The sequence below is a fragment of the Oncorhynchus tshawytscha genome, linkage group LG16 (genome assembly GCF_018296145.1).
Source record: "Oncorhynchus tshawytscha isolate Ot180627B linkage group LG16, Otsh_v2.0, whole genome shotgun sequence".
NCBI lineage: Eukaryota > Metazoa > Chordata > Actinopteri > Salmoniformes > Salmonidae > Oncorhynchus > Oncorhynchus tshawytscha.
The window spans coordinates 29755229-29780011 of record NC_056444.1 but is presented as its reverse complement, the minus strand read 5'-3'; the positions used below and the strand labels follow the sequence as shown (position 1 = coordinate 29780011).

The window sequence follows — 24783 nt, the reverse complement described above, 5'->3', positions numbered from 1 at the left end:
GCGAAACACAATGAAAGGCCCGGCAGACTGACAGGACTCTTTCCCTTACACCTCTCTAACCCTCTAACCCCCAACACCTGTGATGGTCTAAATTCACTATATTTCTATGAAGTGATCAATGAACTTTATTTTGATCAAGTCTTTGACATTTAAAATGATATATCAGGTCTTTGATACATTCTAGATAATGTGAGAAGTCTGTGTTTTTGAGGGAGGGAGGGTGTGCAGGGCCATCAGACTCACTCTCACTGTACTGTAGTCTGAGAGAGGAAGAGTGGAGGCTGTCTGTAGGGCTGGGGGATAGCCCTGTATTCCTTTAGCACCTCATGACTGATGGAGAGCAAGATTAAAAAGAAGGTACAGTGGGGCTTTGTCCACATTTAGAAACTAATCCCTCTACTACACACTCACCCCTTCCCTCTTGTTTCTCAGCTCTGTCCATTTGGCCCTTAACCCCTTCCGATGGAGAACTTATTGTAGGGCCTGAATATTACAGTAGTCAAAAAGCTCAAACTTTCAGAATTGCAGAACTTGAGAATAAGTAAGATTTGTGGTGTTCCTCTGTCAAGGAAAGACATATCTGAAATAGAACACTCTCTCTGCCTCTCCTCTCCTCATCTCCCTGTGAGATGGAACACAATCAAACTGGTATTGTTCATCTGCCTCTCCAATCTTTCCTCATCCCCCACCACTCCCACCTCTGTTTACGACTGAAACGCACCACAGAGAGAACAATCAAGTTTAATTTTAGTCGTTCCCACACAGCACGACCAAGATTTATTTGTTATACATTTATTTTTTATATTTATTTCTTCCAGTTGCCCAGGCAGCGCTTGGTTGGTTATTACATTTCCTGTTTTCCATTGTCTCTCTCTCTCTGGCTAGTCCAGCTGCAGTGTCAGCTCTGGCTCCTAGTCCCCACGGTGATTGATTGCCGTGCGTCTGCGTAGACAGGATCCTAAATCACGGCTCTGGATTGGAGCAGGAAACGCACAACCTTTGACCTTCACCCTCCTATTCCTCAACCTGTGGTTAACCCCACCTCCTAACAGACACCTTTGCCAAGCCCGGCTCTAAAATCAAGGAAATGTCCTGTCGCCTCCCATCTCTTTCAGAATCCCATGTTAGAGCGTAGTGAGGGAATTACTGATACACCACTGCAGAGCCAAATCATTGACAGATTATTTACGTTTATTTCCAGATATATTTACATGGCATCAAAGGGGGTGAAATGAATACTGTTATGGTGGCTTACAACATTCCATTTAAACTAGCTCCATGTAGTGAATGTCATGTGTTTGTTAACAATTGGTTTTGGATTCGTGTGGGTTTCCCACAGAAATGATTCTCTACTGTGTTAGCCGTGGAGTACACTACTAAACAATATCCACACAAGTCCGATTTCCCTGTGTTGTAAACAACAAATCTAACTTTTCCCTCTATCCCACTCTCCCTTCTGAGAAGCCTGCCTCATCACCCCCTTATTTGTCTGGCTGAAAGGCGGCTGCTAATTCGCTTTGATTCGCTCTGAGATTTGCTTCTGTAGCTCCTATTCCCAATTTAATTATACATTTAATCCAATGCCCATTTGTTTGGATTGAATTTACCTCATAAACCCGAGCAGCACAAATACAGCATCCAAAGATGAGAAGCCCAGCTGCTAACAAGGTGAACCTCTCATGTCCTGTTCAGAGTCTGATAGAAGGTGATGTTAGTTTAACAGTATACAATCAGAGGTATTCACCGTTAGTCTGGGTAGCAGTCGTTTTAGCTAACACACACCCCCTAAAAGGACCCATCAATCAACACCACCAGCGTATCTCAAACACAAAAATCGAATTTATCATTTCTTAAAAACGTATTAAAAACCTAGGTTCAACTTCAAATCTTGGCTGTAGTCCATCAGAAAGTAAGCCTTGGCTATATTTATAGCATAATTCAAAAATAATGTAGCCTATCAAATAAATTGACAAGGAAAGTTTGAAGGGGAGGGAGAGACAGCTATAGTAGCCTATTACTAGAGACGTTGGTTATGTAATTATTATCCCAGCATGTGCCTAATTTCAGAGGAAGATTCGCACAGGATTAGTTTTTCCAAACTGCCCTGTAATTCTAATAGGTTTTCATTGGATTGAGTCTATGACAATAAAAAGCTATACTGATCACTCATGCTTGGCTGCCAAATGTGTAGGTGTCCCCAAAGGCCTAATATTTAATTTGAGCAAATGTGTGATGGCGCTGAACGGGATGGCTGCCGTTTTACGGGCTCCTAACCAACTGTGCTATTTTGTTAGTTTTTTTGCATTTTTTGTAACTTATTTTGTACATAAAGTTGCTGCTACCGTCTCTATTGACCGAAAAGAGCTTCTGGACATCAGAACAGCGATTACTCACCTAGAACTGGACAGAGATTTTTTCTTTAATGAGTCCGATGCGAAAGATATACTGCTTTCCGCAGAACAGGTCCAAATCCCTGTCATTCGCGTGAAGAAAAAGCAGAGATACCGAGGGAGAAGGTCGGGATGCCTTGTTAGGATTTGTGGGCGAGTGAGTAAATTGCCATTACCATCGGTTGTAAGAGAAAGGGGGACACCTAGTCAGTTATACAACTGAATACCTTCAACTGAAATGTGTCTTCCGCATTTAACCCAACCCCTCTGAATCAGAGAGGTATGTGGGGCTGCCATAATCAACATGGATGCTGTCCAACAGTCTGATGGTAATAGAAGCTGGTCAACAGTCTGATGGTCTGGTAAGAGAAGCTGTCCAACAATCTGATGGTCTGGTAAGAGAAGCTGTCCAACAATCTGATGGTAATAGAAGCTGTTCAACAGTCTGATGGGAATAGATGCTGTTCAACAGTCTGATGGTAATAGATGCTGTTCAACAGTCTGATTTTTATTTTACCTTTATTTAACTAGGCAAGTCAGTTAAGAACAAATTCTTATTTTCAATGACGGCCTAGGAACAGTGGTTAACTGCCTGTTCAGGGGCAGAACAACAGATTCGTACCTTGTCAGCTCGGGGATTTGAACTTGCAACCTTCCGATAACTAGTCCAATGCTCTAAGCACTAGGCTACCCTGCCGCCCCATGATGGTAATAGATGCTGTTCAACAGTCTGATGGTAATAGATGCTGTTCAACAGTCTGATGGTAATAGATGCTGTTCAAAAGTCTGATGGTAATAGATGCTGTTCAACAGTCTGATGGCAATAGAAGCTGTTCAACAGTCTGATGGTAATAGATGCTGTTCAACAGTCTGATTGTAATAGAAGCTGTCTAACAGTCTGATGGTAATAGAAGCTGTTCAACAGTCTGATGGTAATAGAAGCTGTTCAACAGTCTGATGGTAATAGAAGTTGTTCAACAGTCTGATGTTAATAGAAGTTGTTCAACAGTCTGATGGTAATAGAAGCTGTTCAACAGTCTGATGGTAATAGAAGCTGTTCAACAGTCTGATGGTAATAGAAGTTGTTCAACAGTCTGATGTAATAGAAGTTGTCCAACAGTCTGATGGTAATAGAAGTTGTCCAACAGTCTGATGGTAATAGAAGTTGTTCAACAGTCTGGTGGTAATACAAGCTGTTCAACAGTCTGATGGTAATATAAGCTGTCCAACAGTCTGATGGTAATAGAAGCTGTTCAACAGTCTGATGGTAATAGAAGTTGTTCAACAGTCTGGTGGTAATAGAAGCTGTTCAACAGTCTGATGGCAATAGAAGCTGTTCAACAGTCTGATAGTCTGGTAATATAAGCTGTCCAACAGTCTGATGGTAATAGAAGCTGTTCAACAGTCTGATGGTAATAGAAGCTGTTCAACAGTTTGATGGTAATAGATGCTGTCCAACAGTCTGATGGTAATAGATGCTGTCCAACAGTCTGATGGTAATAGAAGCTGTTCAACAGTCTGATGGTAATAGAAGCTGTTCAACAGTCTGATGGTAATAGAAGCTGTTCAACAGTCTGATGGTAATAGAAGCTGTTCAACAGTCTGATGGTAATAGATGCTGTCCAACAGTCTGATGGTAATAGAAGCTGTTCAACAGTCTGATGGTAATAGAAGTTGTTCAACAGTCTGATGGTAATAGATGCTGTCCAACAGTCTGGTGGTAATAGAAGCTGTTCAACAGTCTGATGGTAATAGAAGCTGTTCAACAGTCTCATGGTAATAGAAGCTGTTCAACAGTCTGATGGTAATAGAAGCTGTTCAACAGTCTGATGTAATAGATGCTGTTCAACAGTCTGATGTAATAGAAGCTGTTCAACAGTCTGATGTAATAGAAGCTGTTCAACAGTCTGATGGTAATAGAAGTTGTTCAACAGTCTGATGGTAATAGAAGTTGTTCAACAGTCTGATGGTAATAGAATTTGTTCAACAGTCTGATGGTAATAGAAGCTGTCCAACATTCTGATGGTAATAGAAGCTGTTCAACAGTCTGATGGCAATAGAAGTTGTTCAACAGTCTGATGGTAATATAAGCTGTCCAACAGTCTGATGGTAATAGAAGCTGTTCAACAGTCTGATGGTAATAGAAGCTGTTCAACAGTCTGATGGTAATAGATGCTGTCCAACAGTCTGATGGTAATAGAAGCTGTTCAACCGTCTGATGGTAATAGAAGTTGTTCAACAGTCTGGTGGTAATACAAGTTGTTCAACAGTCTGATGGCAATAGAAGCTGTTCAACAGTCTGATGGTAATATAATTAGTTCAACAGCCTGATGGTAATAGAAGTTGTTCAACAGTCTGATGGTAATAGAAGTTGTTCAACAGTCTGATGGTAATAGAAGTTGTTCAACAGTCTGATGGTAATAGAAGCTGTTCAACAGTCTGATGGTAATAGAAGCTGTTCAACAGTCTGATGGTAATAGAAGTTGTTCAACAGTCTGATGGTAATAGAAGCTGTTCAACAGTCTGATGGTAATAGAAGCTGTTCAACAGTCTGATGGTAATAGAAGTTGTTCAACAGTCTGATGGTAATAGAAGTTGTTCAACAGTCTGATGGTAATAGAAGTTGTTCAACAGTCTGATGGTAATAGAAGTTGTTCAACAGTCTGATGGTAATAGAATTTGTTCAACAGTCTGATGGTAATAGATGCTGTCCAACAGTCTGATGGTAATAGATGCTGTTCAACAGTCTGATGGTAATAGAAGTTGTTCAACAGTCTGATGGTAATAGAAGTTGTTCAACAGTCTGATGGTAATAGAAGTTGTCCAACAGTCTGATGGTAATAGAAGTTGTTCAACAGTCTGATAGTCTGGTAATATAAGCTGTCCAACAGTCTGATGGTAATAGAAGCTGTTCAACAGTCTGATGGTAATAGAAGCTGTTCAACAGTCTGATGGTAATAGATGCTGTCCAACAGTCTGATGGTAATAGATGCTGTCCAACAGTCTGATGGTAATAGAAGCTGTTCAACAGTCAACAACAGTCTGATGGTAATAGAAGCTGTTCAACAGTCTGATGGTAATAGATGCTGTCCAACAGTCTGATGGTAATAGAAGCTGTTCAACAGTCTGATGGTAATAGAAGCTGTTCAACAGTCTGATGGTAATAGAAGCTGTTCAACAGTCTGATGGTAATAGAAGTTGTCCAACAGTCTGATGGTAATAGAAGCTGTTCAACAGTCTGATGGTAATAGAAGCTGTTCAACAGTCTGATGGCATTAGAAGCTGTTCAACAGTCTGATAGTCTGGTAATATAAGCTGTCCAACAGTCTGATGGTAATAGAAGCTGTTCAACAGTCTGATGGTAATAGAAGTTGTTCAACAGTCTGATGGTAATAGAAGTTGTCCAACAGTCTGATGGTAATAGATGCAGTCCAACAGTCTGATGGTAATAGAAGTTGTTCAACAGTCTGATGGTAATAGAAGTTGTTCAACAGTCTGATGGTAATAGATGCTGTCCAACAGTCTGATGGTAATAGAAGTTGTCCAACAGTCTGATGGTAATAGAAGCTGTTCAACAGTCTGATGGTAATAGAATTAGTTCAACAGTCTGATGGTAATAGAAGCTGTCCAACAGTCTGATGGTAATAGAAGCTGTTCAACAGTCTGATGGTAATAGAAGCTGTTCAACAGTCTGATGGTAATAGAAGCTGTTCAACAGTCTGATGGTAATAGATGCTTCCAACAGTCTGATGGTAATAGAAGTTGTTCAACAGTCTGATGGTAATAGAAGTTGTTCAACAGTCTGATGGTACTAGATGCTGTCCAACAGTCTGATGGTAATAGAAGCTGTCTAACAGTCTGATGGTAATAGAAGCTGTTCAACAGTCTGATGGTAATAGATGCTGTCCAACAGTCTGATGGTAATAGAAGCTGTTCAACAGTCTGATGGTAATAGAAGTTGTTCAACAGTCTGATGGTAATAGAAGTTGTTCAACAGTCTGATGGTAATAGAAGTTGTTCAACAGTCTGATGGTAATAGAAGTTGTTCAACAGTCTGATGGTAATAGAATTTGTTCAACAGTCTGATGGTAATAGATGCTGTCCAACAGTCTGATGGTAATAGATGCTGTTCAACAGTCTGATGGTAATAGAAGTTGTTCAACAGTCTGATGGTAATAGAAGTTGTTCAACAGTCTGATGGTAATAGAAGCTGTCTAACAGTCTGATGGTAATAGAAGTTGTTCAACAGTCTGATGGTAATAGAAGCTGTTCAACAGTCTGATGTAATAGAAGCTGTTCAACAGTCTGATGGTAATAGAAGCTGTTCAACAGTCTGATGGTAATAGATGCTGTCCAACAGTCTGATGGTAATAGATGCTGTCCAACAGTCTGATGGTAATAGAAGCTGTTCAACAGTCTGATGGTAATAGAAGCTGTTCAACAGTCTGATGGTAATAGAAGCTGTTCACACAGTCTGATGGTAATAGAAGCTGTTCAACAGTCTGATGGTAATAGAAGCTGTTCAACAGTCTGATGGTAATAGAAGCTGTTCAACAGTCTGATGGTAATAGAAGCTGTTCAACAGTCTGATGGTAATAGTTCAACAATGGCATTAGAAGCTGTTCAACAGTCTGAGTCTGGTAATATAAGCTGTCCAACAGTCTGATGGTAATAGAAGCTGTTCAACAGTCTGATGGTAATATAAGTTGTTCAACAGTCTGATGGTAATAGAAGTTGTCCAACAGTCTGATGGTAATAGATGCTGTCCAACAGTCTGATGGTAATAGAAGTTGTTCAACAGTCTGATGGTAATAGAAGTTGTTCAACAGTCTGATGGTAATAGATGCTGTCCAACAGTCTGATGGTAATAGAAGTTGTCCAACAGTCTGATGGTAATAGAAGCTGTTCAACAGTCTGATGGTAATAGATGCTGTTCAACAGTCTGATGGTAATAGAAGCTGTCCAACAGTCTGATGGTAATAGATGCTGTCCAACAGTCTGATGGTAATAGAAGCTGTTCAACAGTCTGATGGTAATAGAAGCTGTTCAACAGTCTGATGGTAATAGAAGCTGTTCAACAGTCTGATGGTAATAGATGCTGTCCAACAGTCTGATGGTAATAGAAGCTGTTCAACAGTCTGATGGTAATAGAAGCTGTTCAACAGTCTGATGGTAATAGAAGCTGTTCAACAGTCTGATGGTAATAGAAGTTGTCCAACAGTCTGATGGTAATAGAAGCTGTTCAACAGTCTGATGGTAATAGAAGCTGTTCAACAGTCTGATGGCATTAGAAGCTGTTCAACAGTCTGATGGTAATAGAAGCTGTTCAACAGTCTGATGGTAATAGAAGCTGTTCAACAGTCTGATGGTAATAGAAGCTGTTCAACAGTCTGATGGTAATAGATGCTGTCAACAGTCAACAGTCTGGTGGTAATAGAAGCTGTTCAACAGTCTGATGGTAATAGAAGCTGTTCAACAGTCTCATGGTAATAGAAGTTGTCCAACAGTCTGATGGTAATAGAAGCTGTTCAACAGTCTGATGGTAATAGAAGTTGTCCAACAGTCTGATGGTAATAGAAGCTGTTCAACAGTCTGATGGTAATAGAAGCTGTTCAACAGTCTGATGGCATTAGAAGCTGTTCAACAGTCTGATAGTCTGGTAATATAAGCTGTCCAACAGTCTGATGGTAATAGAAGCTGTTCAACAGTCTGATGGTAATAGAAGTTGTTCAACAGTCTGATGGTAATAGAAGTTGTCCAACAGTCTGATGGTAATAGATGCAGTCCAACAGTCTGATGGTAATAGAAGTTGTTCAACAGTCTGATGGTAATAGAAGTTGTTCAACAGTCTGATGGTAATAGATGCTGTCCAACAGTCTGATGGTAATAGAAGTTGTCCAACAGTCTGATGGTAATAGAAGCTGTTCAACAGTCTGATGGTAATAGATGCTGTTCAACAGTCTGATGGTAATAGAAGCTGTCCAACAGTCTGATGGTAATAGAAGCTGTTCAACAGTCTGATGTAATAGAAGCTGTTCAACAGTCTGATGGTAATAGAAGCTGTTCAACAGTCTGATGGTAATAGATGCTGTCCAACAGTCTGATGGTAATAGATGCTGTCCAACAGTCTGATGGTAATAGAAGCTGTTCAACAGTCTGATGGTAATAGAAGCTGTTCAACAGTCTGATGGTAATAGAAGCTGTTCAACAGTCTGATGGTAATAGAAGCTGTTCAACAGTCTGATGGTAATAGAAGCTGTTCAACAGTCTGATGGTAATAGAAGCTGTTCAACAGTCTGATTGTAATAGAAGCTGTTCAAGAGTCTGATGGTAATAGAAGCTGTTCAACAGTCTGATGGTAATAGATGCTGTCCAACAGTCTGATGGTAATAGAAGCTGTTCAACAGTCTGATGGTAATAGAAGTTGTTCAACAGTCTGATGGTAATAGATGCTGTCCAACAGTCTGGTGGTAATAGAAGCTGTTCAACAGTCTGATGGTAATAGAAGCTGTTCAACAGTCTCATGGTAATAGAAGTTGTCCAACAGTCTGATGGTAATAGAAGCTGTGCAACAGTCTGATGGTAATAGAAGCTGTTCAACAGTCTGATGGCAATAGAAGTTGTTCAACAGTCTGATGGTAATAGAAGCTGTTCAACAGTCTGATGGTAATATAATTAGTTCAACAGTCTGATGGTAATAGAAGCTGTTCAACAGTCTGATGGCAATAGAAGCTGTTCAACAGTCTGATGGTAATAGAAGCTGTTCAACAGTCTGATGGTAATAGAAGCTGTTCAACAGTCTGATGGTAATCAACAGAAGCTGTTCAACAGTCTGATGGTAATAGACAGCTGTTCAACAGTCTGATGGTAATACAAGCTGTTCAACAGTCTGATGGTAATAGAAGCTGTTCAACAGTCTGATGGTAATAGAGTTGTTCAACAGTCTGATGGTAATAGAAGTTGTTCAACAGTCTGATGGTAATAGAAGCTGTTCAACAGTCTGATGGTAATAGAAGTTGTTCAACAGTCTGATGGTAATAGCTGTTCAACAGTCTGATGGTTGTTCAACAGTCTGATGGTAATAGAAGTCTGTTCAACAGTCTGATGGTAATAGAAGCTGTTCAACAGTCTGATGGTAATAGAAGCTGTTCAACAGTCTGATGGTAATAGAAGCTGTTCAACAGTCTGATGGTAATAGAAGTTGTTCAACAGTCTGATGGTAATAGATGCTGTTCAACAGTCTGGTGGTAATAGAAGCTGTTCAACAGTCTGATGGTAATAGAAGTTGTTCAACAGTCTGATGGTAATAGAAGCTGTTCAACAGTCTGATGGTAATATAATTAGTTCAACAGTCTGATGGTAATAGAAGTTGTTCAACAGTCTGATGGTAATAGAAGTTGTTCAACAGTCTGATGGTAATAGAAGTTGTTCAACAGTCTGATGGTACTAGATGCTGTCCAACAGTCTGATGGTAATAGAAGCTGTCTAACAGTCTGATGGTAATAGAAGCTGTTCAACAGTCTGATGGTAATAGATGCTGTCCAACAGTCTGATGGTAATAGAAGCTGTTCAACAGTCTGATGGTAATAGAAGTTGTTCAACAGTCTGATGGTAATAGAAGTTGTTCAACAGTCTGATGGTAATAGAAGTTGTTCAACAGTCTGATGGTAATAGAAGTTGTTCAACAGTCTGATGGTAATAGAAGTTGTCCAACAGTCTGATGGTAATAGAAGTTGTTCAACAGTCTGATGTAATAGAAGTTGTTCAACAGTCTGATGGTAATAGATGCTGTTCAACAGTCTGATGGTAATAGAAGTTGTTCAACAGTCTGATGGTAATAGAAGTTGTCCAACAGTCTGATGGTAATAGAAGTTGTTCAACAGTCTGATGGTAATAGAAGTTGTCCAACAGTCTGATGGTAATAGAAGTTGTTCAACAGTCTGATAGTCTGGTAATATAAGCTGTCCAACAGTCTGATGGTAATAGAAGCTGTTCAACAGTCTGATGGTAATAGAAGCTGTTCAACAGTCTGATGGTAATAGATGCTGTCCAACAGTCTGATGGTAATAGATGCTGTCCAACAGTCTGATGGTAATAGAAGCTGTTCAACAGTCTGATGGTAATAGAAGCTGTTCAACAGTCTGATGGTAATAGAAGCTGTTCAACAGTCTGATGGTAATAGATGCTGTCCAACAGTCTGATGGTAATAGAAGCTGTTCAACAGTCTGATGGTAATAGAAGCTGTTCAACAGTCTGATGGTAATAGAAGCTGTTCAACAGTCTGATGGTAATAGAAGCTGTTCAACAGTCTGATGGTAATAGAAGCTGTTCAACAGTCTGATGGTAATAGAAGCTGTTCAACAGTCTGATGGTAATAGAAGTTGTTCAACAGTCTGATGGTAATAGAAGCTGTTCAACAGTCTGATGGTAATAGAAGTTGTCCAACAGTCTGATGGTAATAGAAGCTGTTCAACAGTCTGATGGTAATAGAAGCTGTTCAACAGTCTGATGGTAATAGAAGTTGTTCAACAGTCTGATGGTAATAGAAGTTGTCCAACAGTCTGATGGTAATAGATGCTGTCAACAGTCTGATGGTAATAGAAGTTGTTCAACAGTCTGATGGTAATATAAGCTGTCCAACAGTCTGATGGTAATAGAAGCTGTTCAACAGTCTGATGGTAATAGAAGTTGTTCAACAGTCTGATGGTAATAGAAGTTGTCCAACAGTCTGATGGTAATAGATGCAGTCCAACAGTCTGATGGTAATAGAAGCTGTTCAACAGTCTGATGGTAATAGAAGTTGTTCAACAGTCTGATGGTAATAGATGCTGTCCAACAGTCTGATGGTAATAGAAGTTGTCCAACAGTCTGATGGTAATAGAAGCTGTTCAACAGTCTGATGGTAATAGATGCTGTTCAACAGTCTGATGGTAATAGAAGCTGTCCAACAGTCTGATGGTAATAGAAGCTGTTCAACAGTCTGATGTAATAGAAGCTGTTCAACAGTCTGATGGTAATAGAAGCTGTTCAACAGTCTGATGGTAATAGATGCTGTTCAACAGTCTGATGGTAATAGATGCTGTTCAACAGTCTGATGGTAATAGAAGCTGTTCAACAGTCTGATGGTAATAGAAGCTGTTCAACAGTCTGATGGTAATAGAAGCTGTTCAACAGTCTGATGGTAATAGAAGCTGTTCAACAGTCTGATGGTAATAGATGCTGTCCAACAGTCTGATGGTAATAGAAGCTGTTCAACAGTCTGATGGAAATAGAAGCTGTTCAACAGTCTGATGGTAATAGAAGCTGTTCAACAGTCTGATGGTAATATAAGTTGTTCAACAGTCTGATGGTAATAGAAGTTGTCCAACAGTCTGATGGTAATAGATGCTGTCCAACAGTCTGATGGTAATAGAAGTTGTTCAACAGTCTGATGGTAATAGAAGTTGTTCAACAGTCTGATGGTAATAGATGCTGTCCAACAGTCTGATGGTAATAGAAGTTGTCCAACAGTCTGATGGTAATAGAAGCTGTTCAACAGTCTGATGGTAATAGAGCTGTTCAACAGTCTGGATGAAGCTGTTCAACAGTCTGATGGTAATAGAAGCTGTCCAACAGTCTGATGGTAATAGATGCTGTCCAACAGTCTGATGTAATAGATGCTGTCCAACAGTCTGATGGTAATAGATGCTGTCCAACAGTCTGATGGTAATAGAAGCTGTTCAACAGTCTGATGGTAATAGAAGCTGTTCAACAGTCTGATGGTAATAGATGCTGTTCAACAGTCTGATGGTAATAGAAGTTGTTCAACAGTCTGATGGTAATAGATGCTGTTCAACAGTCTGATGGTAATAGATGCTGTTCAACAGTCTGATGGTAATAGATGCTGTTCAACAGTCTGATGGTAATAGAAGTTGTTCAACAGTCTGATGTAATAGAAGTTGTTCAACAGTCTGATGGTAATAGATGCTGTCCAACAGTCTGATGGTAATAGATGCTGTCCAACAGTCTGATGGTAATAGATGCTGTTCAACAGTCTGATGGTAATAGATGCTGTCCAACAGTCTGATGGTAATAGATGCTGTTCAACAGTCTGATGGTAATAGATGCTGTTCAACAGTCTGATGGTAATAGAAGCTGTTCAACAGTCTGATGGTAATAGATGCTGTCCAACAGTCTGATGGTAATAGAAGCTGTTCAACAGTCTGATGGTAATAGAAGCTGTTCAACAGTCTGATGGTAATAGAAGCTGTTCAACAGTCTGATGGTAATAGAGCTGTTCAACAGTCTGTTCAACAGTCTGATGGTAATAGAAGCTGTTCAACAGTCTGATGGTAATAGATGCTGTTCAACAGTCTGATGGTAATAGAAGCTGTTCAACAGTCTGATGGTAATAGAAGCTGTTCAACAGTCTGATGGTCAACAGTCTAGATGCTGTCCAACAGTCTGATGGTAATAGAAGCTGTTCAACAGTCTGATGGAAATAGAAGCTGTTCAACAGTCTGATGGTAATAGAAGCTGTTCAACAGTCTGATGGTAATATAAGTTGTTCAACAGTCTGATGGTAATAGAAGTTGTCCAACAGTCTGTAATAGATGCTGTCCAACAGTCTGATGCTGTTCAACAGTCTGATGGTAATAGAAGTTGTTCAACAGTCTGATGGTAATAGATGCTGTTCAACAGTCTGATGGTAATAGAAGCTGTCCAACAGTCTGATGGTAATAGAAGTTGTTCAACAGTCTGATGGTAATAGAAGCTGTTCAACAGTCTGATGGTAATAGAAGCTGTCCAACAGTCTGATGGTAATAGATGCTGTCCAACAGTCTGATGGTAATAGATGCTGTCCAACAGTCTGATGGTAATAGATGCTGTCCAACAGTCTGATGGTAATAGAAGCTGTTCAACAGTCTGATGGCAATAGAAGCTGTTCAACAGTCTGATGGTAATAGATGCTGTTCAACAGTCTGATGGTAATAGAAGTTGTTCAACAGTCTGGTGGTAATAGAAGTTGTTCAACAGTCTGATGGTAATAGATGCTGTTCAACAGTCTGATGTAATAGAAGCTGTTCAACAGTCTGATGGAAATAGAAGTTGTTCAACAGTCTGATGGTAATAGAAGCTGTTCAACAGTCTGATGTAATAGATGCTGTTCAACAGTCTGTTCAACAGTCTGATGGTAATAGAAGCTGTTCAACAGTCTGATGGTAATAGATGCTGTTCAACAGTCTGATGGTAATAGAAGCTGTCCAACAGTCTGATGGTAATAGATGCTGTCCAACAGTCTGATGGTAATAGATGCTGTCCAACAGTCTGATGGTAATAGATGCTGTCCAACAGTCTGATGGTAATAGAAGCTGTTCAACAGTCTGATGGCAATAGAAGCTGTTCAACAGTCTGATGGTAATAGATGCTGTTCAACAGTCTGATGTAATAGAAGCTGTTCAACAGTCTGATGGTAATAGATGCTGTTCAACAGTCTGATGTAATAGATGCTGTTCAACAGTCTGATGGTAATAGAAGCTGTTCAACAGTCTGATGGTAATAGAAGCTGTTCAACAGTCTGATGGTAATAGAAGCTGTTCAACAGTCTGATGTAATAGAAGCTGTTCAACAGTCTGATGGTAATAGAAGCTGTTCAACAGTCTGATGTAATAGAATTTGTTCAACAGTCTGGTGTTATTAGGATATTTTAAAGAAGTCTGATGGTAATAGATGCTGTTCAACAGTCTGATGGTAATAGAAGCTGTTCAACAGTCTGATGGTAATAGAAGTTGTTCAACAGTCTGATGGTAATAGAAGTTGTTCAACAGTCTGATGGTAATAGAAGTTGTTCAACAGTCTGATGTAATAGAAGTTGTTCAACAGTCTGATGTAATAGAAGTTGTTCAACAGTCTGATGTAATAGAAGTTGTTCAACAGTCTGATGTAATAGAAGTTGTTCAACAGTCTGATGTAATAGAAGTTGTTCAACAGTCTGATGTAATAGAAGTTGTTCAACAGTCTGATGTAATAGAAGTTGTTCAACAGTCTGATGTAATAGAAGTTGTTCAACAGTCTGATGGTAATAGAAGTTGTTCAACAGTCTGATGGTAATAGAAGTTGTTCAACAGTCTGATGGTAATAGAAGTTGTTCAACAGTCTGATGGTAATAGAAGTTGTTCAACAGTCTGATGGTAATAGATGCTGTCCAACAGTCTGATGGTAATAGAAGCTGTCCAACAGTCTGATGGTAATAGAAGCTGTTCAACAGTCTGATGTAATAGAAGTTGTTCAACAGTCTGATGTAATAGAAGTTGTTCAACAGTCTGATGTAATAGAAGTTGTTCAACAGTCTGATGGTAATAGAAGTTGTTCAACAGTCTGATGGTAATAGAAGTTGTTCAACAGTCTGATGGTAATAGAAGCTGTTCAACAGTCTGATGGTAATAGAAGTTGTTCAACAGTCTGGTGTTATTAGGATATTTTAAAGAAGTCTGATGGTAATAGAAACTATTCAACAGTTTGATGGTAATAGAAACTATTCAACAGTTTGATGGTAATAGAAACTATTCAACAGTCTGATGGTAATAGAAACTATTCAACAGTCTGATGGTAATAGAAACTATTCAACAGTCTGATGGTAATAGAAACTATTCAACAGTCTGATGGTAATAGAAACTATTCAACAGTCTGATGGTAATAGAAACTATTCAACAGTCTGATGGTAATAGAAACTATTCAACAGTCTGATGGTAATAGAAACTATTCAACAGTCTGATGGTAATAGAAACTATTCAACAGTTTGATGGTAATAGAAACTATTCAACAGTCTGATGGTAATAGAAGTTGTCCAACAGTCTGATGGTAATAGAAGTTGTTCAGCAGTCTGGTGTTCTGGTATTAGAAGCTGTACAACAGTCTGATGGTAATAGAAGTTGTTCAACAGTCTGATGTAATAGAAGCTGTTCAACAGTCTGATGTAATAGAAGCTGTTCAACAGTCTGATGGTAATAGAAGTTGTTCAACAGTCTGATGGTAATAGAAGTTGTTCAACAGTCTGATGGTAATAGATGCTGTCCAACAGTCTGATGGTAATAGAAGTTGTCCAACAGTCTGATGGTAATAGAAGCTGTTCAACAGTCTGATGGTAATAGATGCTGTTCAACAGTCTGATGGTAATAGAAGCTGTCCAACAGTCTGATGGTAATAGATGCTGTCCAACAGTCTGATGGTAATAGATGCTGTCCAACAGTCTGATGGTAATAGATGCTGTCCAACAGTCTGATGGTAATAGAAGCTGTTCAACAGTCTGATGGTAATAGATGCTGTTCAACAGTCTGATGGTAATAGATGCTGTTCAACAGTCTGATGGTAATAGAAGCTGTTCAACAGTCTGATGGTAATAGATGCTGTTCAACAGTCTGATGTAATAGATGCTGTTCAACAGTCTGATGTAATAGAAGCTGTTCAACAGTCTGATGTAATAGAAGCTGTTCAACAGTCTGATGGTAATAGAAGCTGTTCAACAGTCTGATGTAATAGAAGCTGTTCAACAGTCTGATGGTAATAGAAGCTGTTCAACAGTCTGATGTAATAGAAGCTGTTCAACAGTCTGGTGTTATTAGGATATTTTAAAGAAGTCTGATGGTAATAGAAACTGTTCAACAGTCTGATGGTAATAGAAGCTGTTCAACAGTCTGATGGTAATAGAAGTTGTTCAACAGTTTGATGGTAATAGAAGTTGTTCAACAGTCTGGTGTAATAGAAGTTGTTCAACAGTCTGATGGTAATAGAAGCTGTTCAACAGTCTGATGTAATAGAAGTTGTTCAACAGTCTGATGGTAATAGAAGTTGTTCAACAGTCTGATGTAATAGAAGTTGTCCAACAGTCTGATGTAATAGAAGTTGTTCAACAGTCTGATGTAATAGAAGTTGTTCAACAGTCTGATGTAATAGAAGCTGTTCAACAGTCTGGTGTAATAGAAGCTGTTCTACAGTCTGGTGTAATAGAAGTTGTTCAACAGTCTGATGTAATAGAAGCTGTTCTACAGTCTGATGTAATAGAAGTTGTTCAACAGTCTGATGTAATAGAAGTTGTTCAACAGTCTGATGTAATAGAAGTTGTTCAACAGTCTGATGTAATAGAAGTTGTTCAACAGTCTGATGTAATAGAAGCTGTTCAACAGTCTGATGTAATAGAAGTTGTTCAACAGTCTGATGTAATAGAAGTTGTTCAACAGTCTGATGTAATAGAAGTTGTTCAACAGTCTGATGGTAATAGAAGTTGTTCAACAGTCTGATGGTAATAGAAGCTGTTCTACAGTCTGGTATAATAGAAGTTGTTCAACAGTCTGATGGTAATAGAAGTTGTTCAACAGTCTGATGTAATAGAAGTTGTTCAACAGTCTGATGGTAATAGAAGCTGTTCAACAGTCTGATGGTAATAGAAGTTGTTCAACAGTCTGATGGTAATAGAAGCTGTTCAACAGTCTGATGTAATAGAAGTTGTTCAACAGTCTGATGTAATAGAAGTTGTTCAACAGTCTGATGGTAATAGAAGTTGTTCAACAGTCTGATGGTAATAGAAGCTGTTCAACAGTCTGATGGTAATAGAAGTTGTTCAACAGTCTGATGGTAATAGAAGCTGTTCAACAGTCTGATGGTAATAGAAGTTGTTCAACAGTCTGGTGTTATTAGGATATTTTAAAGAAGTCTGATGGTAATAGAAACTATTCAACAGTTTGATGGTAATAGAAACTATTCAACAGTCTGATGGTAATAGAAACTATTCAACAGTCTGATGGTAATAGAAACTATTCAACAGTCTGATGGTAATAGAAACTATTCAACAGTCTGATGGTAATAGAAACTATTCAACAGTCTGATGGTAATAGAAACTATTCAACAGTCTGATGGTAATAGAAACTATTCAACAGTCTGATGGTAATAGAAACTATTCAACAGTCTGATGGTAATAGAAACTATTCAACAGTCTGATGGTAATAGAAACTATTCAACAGTCTGATGGTAATAGAAACTATTCAACAGTCTGATGGTAATAGAAACTATTCAACAGTCTGATGGTAATAGAAACTATTCAACAGTTTGATGGTAATAGAAACTATTCAACAGTCTGATGGTAATAGAAGTTGTCCAACAGTCTGATGGTAATAGAAGTTGTTCAGCAGTCTGATGTAATAGATGCTGTTCAACAGTCTGATGTAATAGAAGCTGTTCAACAGTCTGATGTAATAGAAGCTGTTCAACAGTCTGATGGTAATAGAAGCTGTTCAACAGTCTGATGTAATAGAAGCTGTTCAACAGTCTGATGGTAATAGAAGCTGTTCAACAGTCTGATGTAATAGAAGTTGTTCAGCAGTCTGGTGTTCTGGTATTAGAAGCTGTTCAACAGTCTGATGGTAATAGATGTTGTCCAACAGTCTGATGGCAGTTGAAGCTGTACAACAGTCTGATGGTAATAGAAGTTGTTCTACAGTCTGATGTTAATAGAAGCTGTCTAACAGTTTGATGGTAATAGGAGCTGTTCAACAGTCTGATGGTAATAGAATCTGTTCAACAGTCTGATGGTCTGGTAATGGATGCTGTCCAACCATCTGATGGCCTGATAATAGAAGCTGTTCAACAGTCTGATGGTAATAGAAGCTGTCTAACAGTCTGATGGTAATAGAAGCTGTTCAACACTCTGATGGTCTGGTAATGGATGCTGTCCAACTGTCTGATGGCCTGATAATAGAAGCTGTTCAACAGTCTGATGGTAATAGAAGATGTCTAACAGTCTGATGGTAGTTGAAGCTGTAGAACAGTCTGATGGTAATAGATGTTGTCCAACATTCTGATCGTAGTTGAAGCTGTACAACAGTCTGATGGTAATAGAAGCTGTCCAACAGTCTGATGGTAATAGAAGCTGTCCAACAGTCTAATGGTAATAGAACCTGTCCAACAGTCTACTGGTCTGGCGCTAGTTGATTTCTGGACTCTCAAGCCCATTACCTGCACTTTCTCTGTCTGTCAAACTGTAGCCGAGTGAACAGTCTGTGGCTCGGGTGACTGAGTTCCTTCATGATCTTCTTGGTCATCCTTTGACATCACCCCGGTTATGCGTTGTGCCTAACGTTGAGGGCGGTGTTGTTGCCGTACCAGACGGGGATGCAGCCCGACAGAATGCCCTCGTGCATCTGTATAAGTTTGTGAGGGTCTTAAAGGGCAATGCCAAATTTCTTCAGCCTCCTGAGGTTGTAGAGGCACTTTTGCACCTTCTTCACCATGATGCCTGTGTGGCGAGACCATTTCAGGTCCTCAATGATGTGCACGCAGAGGAACTTGAAGATTTTGACCCTATCCACTGCGGCCTCGTCGATGAGGATGGGGGCATGCGCCCTCTGTCTCCTGTAGTCCATGATCAGCTCCTTCGTTTTGTTGACGTTGAGGGAGAGGTTATGTTCCTGGCACCACTCTTCCAGGGCTCTAACTTCCTCCCTGTACGCCATCTCGTCATAGTTGGTAACCAGGCCTACCACTGTAATGTCGTCTGCAAACTTGATGATTTGAGTTGGAGTCGTGCGTGGCCACGCAGTCATGGGTGAACAGGGATTACAGGAGTGGGCTGAGCACGCACCCCTGAGCCCCTGTATTGAGGGTCAGCATGGAGGAGGTGTTGCCTACCCTCACCACCTGGGATCAGCCCATCAGGAAATCTAGGATCTAGTTTTTCAGGTCAGGGTTCAGACCCAAGGCCCTGTTCTTAGTGACGAGCTTGGAGGACACTATGGTGTTGATAGCTGACCTGCAGTCGAGGAACAGCATTCTGACATCATCAGTCCTAATAGCTCCTCTCTTATAGGTCATATGAAATTCATTTTATATTACATTTCTTGTTTATTGGAAGCTGTAACCTGGGTTAACATGCATATTCATTCCACTGGAATTCACCTTTTATATCCATGTTTTTTTTACTGCTTTGTTATTTCATGTTTTTACTGAGACTTACGAAGACTTTGACTCCTGAGTGATCGAGGTGAGTGCTCTTCAAATACTAACCTAAAATGTTGGAATCTGGTACCATGATATTAACTCCGCCCAAAACAGTGTATCAGGGCATGTAGCAATGTCTGTAGTTTGACAAAGCAGGGCAGACACCACGCTGTAGCGTAGTGATATTTGGTGGCTTTGAAGAAAAGCGGCTAGGATCCCTTTGATGGTTGATGTTCCCGGTCCCTGGGAGAGATGGGTTTGATCCGTGGAGACTGGCTGGGAGGATGTCTGTGTCTCCCCTGCTGCTTACCGGAACTCCTTGCTTGGTGAGGAACATCACTTGGTTGAGGAGCCAGCTGCCAATGGGCCTCTCAACATCCCTGATCAAAGAGCCTGAACCACAGCTGAACTCACTGAGGGAAATTGGAAAGGATATGACCCCGGAGCGCTCACACATAAACACAGGCCCTAGCACAGTCATGCTGAAATCTGTGTATCACACACTGTATGAAAAAGGGCAAACGACTCGTATGTTTACACTCACAATACATCTCACCTGCTTCACTCCTACTCAGACACTCACAATACATCTCACCTGCTTCACTCCTACTCAGACACTCACAATACATCTCACCTGCTTCACTCCTACTCAGACACTCACAATACATCTCACCTGCTTCACTCCTACTCAGACACTCACAATACATCTCACCTGCTTCACTCCTACTCAGACACTCACAATACATCTCACCTGCTTCACTCCTACTCAGACACTCACTGATATATCTCACCTGCTTCAATCCTACTCAGACACTCACAATACATCTCACCTGCTTCAATCCTACTCAGACACTCACAATACATCTCACCTGCTTCACTCCTACTCAGACACTCACAATACATCTCACCTGCTTCACTCCTACTCAGACACTCACAATACATCTCACCTGCTTCAATCCTACTCAGACACTCACAATACATCTCACCTGCTTCACTCCTACTCAGAGACTCACAATACATCTCACCTGCTTCAATCCTACTCAGAGACTCACAATACATCTCACCTGCTTCAATCCTACTCAGACACTCACAATACATCTCACCTGCTTCACTCCTACCCAGACACTCACGATATGTCTACATTAGGGCTGGGGATTGTCAGGGGCCTCATGATACGATATTTTCACGATACTTAGGTGCCGATACGATATGTATTGCGATTATCATGATTCTATATATATTACGATTCGATGCTGGGATTCGATGCTGGGATTTGATGCTGTGAAGAGATGAGAGAGAGCATGAGCAAATTAGTTTTGATCAGTCATGGAAATAAAAGTGCTGAAAACATGTTGAACTATAGGATGAAAGTTACCAGAGTTTTGACAAAAGTTCAGCCAACTAATGTAGCTATCGCTACCTAACATCATTCCTACTCCAGCACTAACTGAGGGTTGGTGGGGGTAGGGGGCTAAAGGTAATCTCTCCACATCCCCCCACCCCCCCAGCATTGATAACAACATGATTCCTAATCATGCACCTACATGATCTCTGTCTTCAAAGGACAGTTTTATGCCTTCTGGCTGCCAGAGAGAGACTGTAGGCACAGACAGCCATGTTGTCAGCACCGAGGTCTCACTGCAACACTACCCCCCTAATGGAGGAAATGATGTGACTTTTCCATTTTGGTAAATGAAGGGAAGTACGGTGATATGAATATGGCGGTGATATGGATATTGCTAATACAGTTTCTTGTTATCAGAGGCACCCCTCAGAGAGGATATTGGAATATAGACAGAGTCGATTACAAAATGTTTTGATAAACAGACACAACAGTCAACTGGCACCCAAAACAAACTCCTCGTCATCCTCATCAATCCTTATTATGGGACCGAGAGAGAGAGAAGAGAGGGGCTTCGGAGATTCAGAGATACATTTAGCTTCCCCATCCAGTTGGAGTAGATCTCTTCCGGTAATGATGGTGCTTTCCATTTAGACTAATTGAAAACAAATGGATGTAGTGGAGGGCCTAAACTAACATGGACCATCCATAGAGGTTATCTTGCAGGGGTGTGATACACAGAGCTTCTGAAATCCACCCCAAAGTATTAAGCCGCTGTAATAAAATCAATTTATACCTGCGATAATGGACTCCCTTATCGTGTGCCACAGACACGAGCACACACATGGCACAGACACACACACCACTAATTCCACAGTGATTCATAAGGCTAGGTGAATTTGTTGGCAGTTCATTTTTCATCCCGGATTTAAGGTGTATTATGCATTACACAGGTTCTAGATTAAAAGTTGGATGAAAATATATCCTCTGATAATTGGAAAAAAACACTTGTACCTGAATTCTAAGGTAAAGTAGGGCTGTGGGGAAATGTCAGCGTATAGATAGGTCTGCAGACATCCGGTTTAAGATGGTTAACGTGGGTCGGAAGGCTGCCATCCTTTCCATTGCACTCCTAGACCCCCTACACTCTGCTTTGTGGTACAGTCCACATGAGATGTTATTCTCAATGACCCGTGAGCCACTGTGTTTGTTCTGTTCTAATTCTGAAGACACTCCTGCCTGACCAGGTTTCACACACCTCCCCTATACAATCTGCAAATCAGGTCCTTGAGCTGTGATTGGCCAGTGAGGGCTGAATGGTGCCGCCAGCCACCTGGCAGATGCTTAGATGACAGATGAGTCACATGGATGAAAGCCAGAGCAGAGAGATGTCCCTACGTCTATTCTTTATAAAAAGAAATGGTGGTGATGTTGCTTTTGAATATTAACATGCTGAGTACTTGACTTCCCCCTTAATGCCTGGCAGGCTGATTTAAAGCCTAACATGTGAGCTGTGGTTGCCTGAACCGTACTCTCCTCTTGATCATAGAAGCACAACTATAGATTCGTATTGAAAGAGGGAGAGTACCGGTGAGAAGAGCACTTAGAGACCGAGATAAAAACAGTGGAAAAAGAGTGTTTTTCCATGGGACCCAAATTAGACCAGGTTGTGTCGCAACTTAATATTCACATCACCATTTTTTCTCCAAAATGCAATCTAGAAAGCTGTTTTTAATGCTATATGAATAGTAAATGTAGCAATTATAAGGGAACAACATTCCCACTTTCTCCATCAATAATTAAATCTGAGAGAAAGTTAGTAAACTCACTGGTTTGAGACCACAAAATCAACCAAATAGCTCTGTTGAAAATAGTAATTTAAAAAAAAATCTGAGATTAAATTCAAAAAATATATACATATATTGAACACTCAATAAAAATATAAACGCAACATGTAAAGTGTTGGTCCCATGTTTCATGAGCTGAAATAAAAGATCCCAGAAATTGTCCATACGCACAAAAAACTTATTTCTCTCAAATGTTGTGCACAAATGTGTTTACATCCCTGTTAGTGAGCATTTCTCCTTTGCCAAGAAGCTGATTTAAACAGCTTGATCATTACAAATCTAATTTTATTAGTCACATGCGCCGAAAACAACAGGTTACAGTGAAATGCTTACTTACGAGCCCCAGGCAACAGTGCAGTTTCAAAAAATACTGATAAGAATAAGAGATAAAAGTTACAACTAATTAAAGAGGGGCAATAAAAATAACAATATATATACAGGGGGGTGCCGGTACAGAGTCAATGTGCGGGGGCACAAGTTGGTTGAGGAAGTATGTACGTGTAGGTAGAGTTATTAAAGTGACTATGCATTGATGAAAACAGATAGTGGCAGTGGTGAGGGGAGGGCAGGGGGAGGGCAGGCAATGTGAATAGTCTGGAAAGCCATTTGACTAGATGTTCAGGAGTCTTATGGCTTGGGGGGGTAGAAGCTGTTTAGAAGCCTCTTGGACCTAGACTTGGCGGTCCGGTACCGCTTGCCGTGTGGTAGCAGAGAGAACAGTTTATGACGAGGATGGCTGGAATCTTTAACAATTTTCTGGGCCTTCCTCTGACACCGCCTGGTGTAGAGGTCCTGGATGGCAGGAAGCTTGGCCCCAGTGATGTACTGTAGTGCCTTGAGGTCGGAGGCAGAGCAGTTGCCATACCAGGCAGTAATGCAACCCGTCAGGATGCTCTCGATGGTGCAGCTGTATAACCTTTTGAGGTGCCAAATCTTTTCAGTCTCCTGAGGGGGAATAGGTTTTGTCGTGCCCGCTTCACGACTGTCATGGTGTGCTTGGACCATGTTAGTTTGTTGGTGATGTGGACACTGTTAAAGGAATTCTAAATTCCTCTGTATTATTTCCCAATCAGAATTCATTACTCTGTCAATGCATTCGAAGGGCTTGTAAGACCCTATATTTTTATAAGAATGGACAGAGCCCCGGTCTTAAAGTCAGGTAACAGCGTTTAATTCAAGAGAGTACTGGTACATACACATTTTTCCACAGGTTATAAACTGAAAATGATGTCAGCGTTTTCTAAATGTTCTATCTCTTCATGACACTAGTAGAGAGGCCCTATAGTTCTCGAGCCTTCCCTCCTCGCCTGAAGCCAAGGTCAGTCATTGTAAATCAGCATTCTAGACAGTCTGGAGATAGTCCTTCCCTGCCATCTGGAGATAGTTCATTCATTTGTACAAAGGAACAGACCGTCATTGTTACCAAACTCCTGACTATATTATATACAATTGGGAATGGGAGCAAGAGAGAAAATTCATATATGTACAGTACACAATAGCATTTGGACTAGTCAGTCCTGATTGAAATGTATACATAATTAGTCATCATTGATAAAAATTCCCTTAACAGACACCAAGGAACTTGAAGCTCTCAACTTGCTCCACTGCAGCCCCGTCGATGGAGAGTGGGGGCATGCTCGGTCCTCTTTTTCCTGTAGTCCACAATCATCTCCTTTGTGTTGATCGCATTGAGGAGGCTGTTGTCCTGGCACCACACGGCCAGGTCTCTGACCTCCTCCCTATAGGCTGTCTTGTTGTTGTTGGTGATCAGGTCTACCACTGTGTCATCGGCAAATTTAATGATGGTGTTGGAGTCATACCTGGCCGCGCAGTCATAAGTGAACAGGGAGTACAGGAGGGGACTGAGCACGCACCCCTGAGGGGCCCCTGTGTTGAGGATCAGCGTAGCGGATGTGTTGTTACCTACCCTTACTACCCGGGGGCGGCCCATCAGGAAGTCCAGGATTCAGTTGTGGAGGGAAGTGTTTAGTCCCAGTGTCCTTAGCTTATTGATGAGCTTTGAGGGCATTATGGTGTTGAAAGCTGAGCTGTAGTCAATGAATAGCATTCTCACATAGGTGTTCCTTTTGTCCAGGTGGGAAAGGGCAGTGTGGAGTGCAATAGAGACTGCATCATCTGTGGATCTGATGGGGCGGTATGCAAATTGGAGTGGGTCTAGGGTCTCTGGGATGATGGTGTTGTGAGCCATGACCAACTTTTTAAAGCACTTCAAGAC

General features: G+C 40.6%; 1 long non-coding RNA gene across 1 annotated transcript in view; it reads left to right on the top strand.

Moving 5' to 3' along the window:
- The window catches only part of LOC112253442, a 66361-nt gene that overhangs the window by 25799 nt on the left and 15779 nt on the right, over positions 1-24783 (top strand). The gene's annotated exons all lie outside the window — the stretch shown is intronic.